The 6000-nt window shown below is 41.2% G+C and overlaps 1 protein-coding gene across 5 annotated transcripts in view; it reads left to right on the top strand.

The window, feature by feature from the left end:
- The first annotated feature begins 1163 nt into the window (after positions 1 to 1163).
- The window catches only part of Pot1 (protection of telomeres 1), a 77939-nt gene continuing 73102 nt past the window's right edge, over positions 1164 to 6000 (top strand). The window contains exons 1-2 of one of the 5 annotated variants that reach the window (XM_060373972.1): positions 1164 to 1644; positions 3016 to 3084. The gene's annotated coding sequence lies outside the window, so the exon portion shown is untranslated. Of the gene's footprint in view, positions 1645 to 1668; positions 1918 to 3015; positions 3085 to 6000 lie in introns of those variants that run through there. The other 4 variants (XR_009588245.1, XM_021655575.2, XM_060373973.1 and 1 more) reach the window with 4 other exon arrangements.

The raw sequence follows: 6000 nt of genomic DNA, 5'->3' as shown, positions 1-6000 counted from the left end.
ACTGAGGGGAAGTGAGTGATGAGGAAAACAGGAACATATCCTGGGTGGATGTATGTAATCTTACTGTGCTGCAGGTGAGATTGTCACTAGCTGGGTAGAGGCTTTGTTTGATGTCAGATGCGAATTAGAGGAGGAGTTCCTTATGAACCAACAGCAAAGCTTATTACAGAAAAGAAGCACAGCAGTTTACCTCACAGACTGGGAGTTTGTAAACAAAACTGTGCATTTCACTTATGGAAGAGGGTTTGGTTTTTCTGGGCACGGGGGACTTTGAATATGCACAAGCCACTCACCATGAGCTTCAAAGTATGTCTGTGTTACAGCTCCTTCCACCCCTACAGGATGTTAACCTGTTACTATAATGAAGCTACAACTAGCAAGAACAGTCCTCTTGGCCAGTATGCCACCATTTTGGTTGCTGGTGTTTGCTGGTTCTTGTTAACTTTCTCCTTTCCTGCTTGCTTATTGCCTAGGATGTTGCCTCCTGGTCCTCCGCTGGGATAAGGGGAGTTTCTTCTGCTTCCTTTTAGAACCAAAGTGCACAGGATCCAAATTCCACATAGTGGGCTAAACTTTTGCAGGTGGGTGACATGGCTGGCAGAATGGGCCTGAGTCTTACTTATTATGATATTCTATCAGACAGTCCTTGAATTCTGCATCAGTTGTCATTCCTGCTTCATTTATGAACACAGGTGTGGGGAAGGAAAAGGAAGCTGTATAGAATAATGGCAAGGTTCCTCAACTTACCTGAAAATAGTACAAATGTCCCCAAACTGCTATAAAACAAACGACATTGTTATCCTTATTTACTTAAAGAGAAAATGGAAATCGGGTGGGGCCATCGCTGGGCCAGGAGAGTTTCCTAGGAGTCTATAGGAGTGAGATTCCTAGCAGTGGGCGATATGAAACCTGAAGTAGCCACCTCCTATAGTCAGGTGGGACTTCCAGTGGAGGGAGGGGGACACTCACCCACCCATTAAACTTCCACCCAGAATTTGTCCTGGCTACAAGAAGTCTAGAGATAAAGATGGAGCAGAGACAGAGGAATGGTCAACCAATGACTAACCTAACTTGAGATCCCTCCCACTGGAGAGGGCCAACCCCTGTCACTATTAATGATTCTCTGCTGTGCTCACTGACAGGAGCCTAGCATAACTGTCTTCTGAGAGGCTTCATCCAACAGCTGATGAAAACAGATGCAGAGATCCACAGCCAAACGATAGGCGGAGCTCCGGGCGTGCTGTGGAAGAGTGGGAGGAAGGATTGAGGGAGCCACAGGGGTCAAAAACGACCTACATAGCAAAGTTAACCGGGGTGGGGGTGGGGCGGTTAACTGGGATGCCGTGACCGCCGCGGCGGGGCTCAGCAGACGCTCCGCGCTCCGCCTCCTCCCCGGGTTTAGCGGGTGAGGGCTCGGCTAGAGCCAGCGCGGTCCCGGTGGAGTACGCATGCGTGAGCTCCGCGGCGGCGCATCGCGTGACGTCACGGGCGCGCCGGGCCCCGCGGCTTCCTGGCTTCGCGCGGGTTTCGCGGGCGAGCGAGCCGGGAAGCTGTGGGTTGGCGGTAGGTGCGAGGCGGCGCGGCCCTGTTTAACTCTCTCGAGGACCGTTCGGCTCACCATTTGCTGAAGCTTTAGTGCGCACGGTTAGTGTTAGCGAACCCTCTCAGTGGTTTGGGGGTGGGGGGTCCAGGCGTGGTAGGTAAACAGCGATGCCGGTGTGCTCGGATGAACATCAATTGCCGTTTCTTTCATGGTGTTGACGAGTTCGAAGGAGGAGGCAGCCAGGACCCACGGGAATCGGGAAGCATTTGGTGCAGTGCGCACACGCACGCATGTTTTCATTGCCAAAGGAATTAAAACCCAAACCTACATTTACTCCTCCTCCCACGTCTAACATTTTAAAGCACCACGGTGAGGTTAGTGAAACTGTCACGTCTTAAAGCTAGCTTTTAGAAGTACTTGAAATTCAAAAGCTTCAGTGGGAAGCAATTACGTTTCAACCCCTTAGTAACATGCTGTGCGTTGGTAATTGGGATAGTTATAAAATATGTTCTCTGAACACCCAACTATACTTTTGATTAAATGTGTGTCCTCAGCAGCACGTTGTCAGCTTCCCTCGTTGAATTTTCGTTGTACATCGCTGTGAAACAGAACTATTACGCAAGAGGGGTGCCAGAAGAAAGTTTAGCCACTGACTAAATTACACCAAGTGGATTTCAGAGTTCTGCAGCCAGATTGTGAGCACAGTGATGTGTATATTTAGCTAAGAAGGTTGTTAACTTAGAAAACATTTTCCTCCTAAAAGGAGTGCTCATGTTTTATATTCAGTATCTTTGTGAAAGACTGGTTTTTATTTTACCATTACAACTGAGACTGGATATTTCAATGTTATTCATAATTGTCCAGCAGTCACTTAAACATTAATTGTTTTGTGATACACTAGAATAATTTCCTGAGGTTCAAAAATAAATAGCTCTAGTCGCCATATTAAAGGTGATCTCTAATTCTGATTAATACTAAGTTTAGCAATATGATTTGTAAACATGAGATAACTTTTTGGTTTGATATGCTAGATTAGGAAAATTGAACTGGGACTTTCAGGGTGGCAGTGTCTTTTACTGAACCTTCCTTTTTGGCAAGAGCAACCATGTGTATGCTGAGGAATTTGGATGCTGAAGTGAAATTGAGTTAGTTTCATACTAGATGTCAGCAGGAGAATGACATAGCCATGCTACCTCCTGCACGAAGAATACATGGGCTAGAGAAAGCTTAGAGGGAAAACTCTGGTTAGGCAAGGATAGTGCTGCAGGGCTGTGGTTGTAGCAGAGATCTTTGTGATAGTAACTCTTGGTTAGTCCTATGTAGGGACCATTCTTCCGAATCTGCAAGTGTCATTATTTTTGCTAGTGTTACTACAACTCTATAAATTCTAATGCTTTAAGACCCATTCTTACTTTTGCTTATAAATGTTTAAAACGCTCTTTATTTGCTAACTGTTTTTCTTTTCCTTTCAGGGAAAACTCAGTTGCTTCTTCTTAATGCCTTGTGGAGGCACAGCAGCTGTTTTGAAGGTTAGGCTTTAGGTACGTGGTATCAGCACGTGTCATTTGTGCTAACCTTTTTACTTATTCTCTAGAAATAGGCAACTGTGTATTTACATTTCACATGGGGATGGACACACACACGTGAATGGTTTTTAATAGGTGATGTGTTTACAGTAATGTAAACAGACAGTGTCTATGTAAGGAAATGCTGCTTTTCTCTTTGCCAAAGTTTTGCTGTAGCATTCTCCTACTGCCTCTCATTTCTTTTCTTTTACAGGAGGCCTATTTATTCTTACAGTGAGATTTTTGCAATAGCTAACTGATGTTTGTACTTTGACTAGGGTGACCAAATTATTTTAGTAACCTTCTTTAAATTTTGACTTTAACATACTCTGCATTGTCCTCCTATATAGAATTCTCTCCTTAGTAATACTCAAGTAATCCTGGATAGCTAGGAAGCATACCTTGGGCATTTAGATACTACCAGTCAGTCACACGTAAAGCCTGTAATTGGTTTGGATAATCTGGACCAGAGAGTGGGATACAAACTATAAACTTTTAAATATTAATACCATCAATAGAATATACATGTTGTTAGTACTGGGAATACTGTGATAATCAGATTTAATGTTTGCTTCTTGGAATTGACATCATCGAGGAGAGAAGAAATGGAATGAATACTTATAAAATCTGTAATAGCAGATATAAATATCTTGTTAAAAACAAATTAAGCTCATAGACTACAAAAACAATGAAATTTCTGAGGAAATCTAATGTATCTATTATATTTGTCAATTAAGAGGGATTGTCAAACAATTAACACTTGTCTTATTTAGTTTTGGGTTTCCGGTAGTTAGATTTAGACATGACTGATAAATGGACTGTAAAGTTCAGACAGGGCAGAAAATAAGCAAGCAGAAGGTACAGTTACGGAATTCATGTGTGAGATCTGCTCAGCGAAGCCATTTGTTTGTTAAGAAAACAAGTACAAATGAGTGTAGCATAATAGGACAGTCCCGGTGTTTCAGTCCATAGAGGTCTGTTTCTTTAAGCTATTATGTTTTCTCAGATGTACGTCTTTGTGGGAAAGTGATCGAGTTATCATGAGGATTTTTACAAAGGAAACACACACTGATAATTAGTATCTAATCCAGAAAAGATGTCATAAGGATGGCACTTTTAGTCACTACCCTGCAAGGATAATGAATGTCTTGTGACCTGTGGATTAGTCTTTTTCTTTAATTTCATGGCCGAACATCTCTTCCATGAACTTTTTGCTGATGAGGTTTAACAGATGATTTTTTTTTGTCTATTTTTGTTGCCCTGGAGTACATATATGGCCATTTATCTGTTCTAGTCTCATTCTGCCGTTGATAGACAGTTGAAGCTTTATATTTTTGGCTGCATTAGGCATGCTTGCACATATTTTTAGGAGCATGCATTTCTGTTGACCATACATAATAACTGTTAGCAGCGTTAGTGTGTTTGAGGCCGTCCATATGTTTGCTGTTACTAAGTTTTATCAGTGTTTATGCCTGCTCACATTTCTGTCAGTATTTTTTTTGAGAATTTGGATGACTTCTACAATATCATCAGCGTATTGTATTTTTCAGGTTTTAAATGTATATTGTTTAAAAGCGTATGGTTTAACAACAGTTTATATATGACTAGGCCTGTGAGAAACCTCCTTTGATGTGATCCTGACTGTGTTCCAAAGTCCCAGCAGGTGTCATAGTTAATGGTGTGGTACTTTAACCTTTCCCTGAGGTCAGCAATGTAACCTAGGTACTCATTCTATTTCTGGTCCAGATAGTCTCTGTTTACTAACGAATGACAGAAAGACACCAGAAAAAGAACCACGTGGACTGCTATTAGGGATAAAGGACACTGTGAATGTGAAAGCCGTCTGTGGAAATGTAGACGTTTTCCCAGAGTGTCAGTAGCAAATCATTAATCCTTTCAAATGAGATTTTATCGATAAGTATACCTGCTTTTATTATTGGACTCTGTCGGATTGAGCAAATGCCTTCACATCTTAATTCACTGAGAGTTACTTCTTAATTGGAAGTTGGGTTTTGCTAAATACACTCATTCACCTTGAATGCTGATAATCAGTTTTCTTGATTTAGCATACAAATATATAGTTTACCTCGAATGTTTTTTTTTTCTTTTAAAACTAACTTGCATTTTTAGGAAAACAGTTGGTTTTGATATAGTCTTGGGTTTGGTTCTTTAACACTTAGCTACAGATGTTTGCTTCTACATTACTAAGGATAGTAGTGTGAAGCTTCATGTATGTATGGTGATACTCTCTGTAGCTGTCATGGAAAGGTTGTTAGTGGCCCTTCCCCTTCACTTTATGAATAGCATGGAAAATGATTATGGCTGCCTTAAATGTTTGTGAACATTTAACGTAAGCCACAGTAAAGCCAATTGTGCCCAGTGACAGCTTTTAAAAGGATTGATTGATTGATTGATTGATTGATTGATTGATTTTGCTGTGTTTTGCCTGTATGCCAGAAGAGGGCACCAGATCTCACTATAGATGGCTGTGAGCCACCATATGGTTACTGGGAATTGAACTCAGGACCTCTGAGCCATCTTGCCAGCCCACCCAGTCACATTTTTGTGAGGGAAATGTTAACAATAAATGCCATCATTGTGGTGGTGGTCAGGCTCCTTCAGTTTTACCTGCTTTGTCTTGAGGGAACTTTTGGCAGTTTGTATTTCTAAAGGAAATTATCCTTTTCATTAATGTTGACCAATATACCAGTGTAAAGTTGTTCTTGTTGCATTTTGATGTTGGTAAGATTAGTAGTGATACCTCATTTCTAGCTTTTGTATTCATAATTTTCTTTTTCCTGGTTGTTTCTAGCTAGAGGCCTATTTGATATATTGCAGGTGTCAGCTTTTTATGTCATTAACATTCTGTATTTCCCATTTTAGCATAGTACT

Source organism: Meriones unguiculatus, chromosome 21 (assembly GCF_030254825.1).
Source record: "Meriones unguiculatus strain TT.TT164.6M chromosome 21, Bangor_MerUng_6.1, whole genome shotgun sequence".
In the NCBI taxonomy this organism is placed as follows: domain Eukaryota; kingdom Metazoa; phylum Chordata; class Mammalia; order Rodentia; family Muridae; genus Meriones; species Meriones unguiculatus.
The sequence above is the reverse complement of the archived record's forward strand: the minus strand, read 5'-3'. Positions and strand labels throughout refer to the sequence as shown.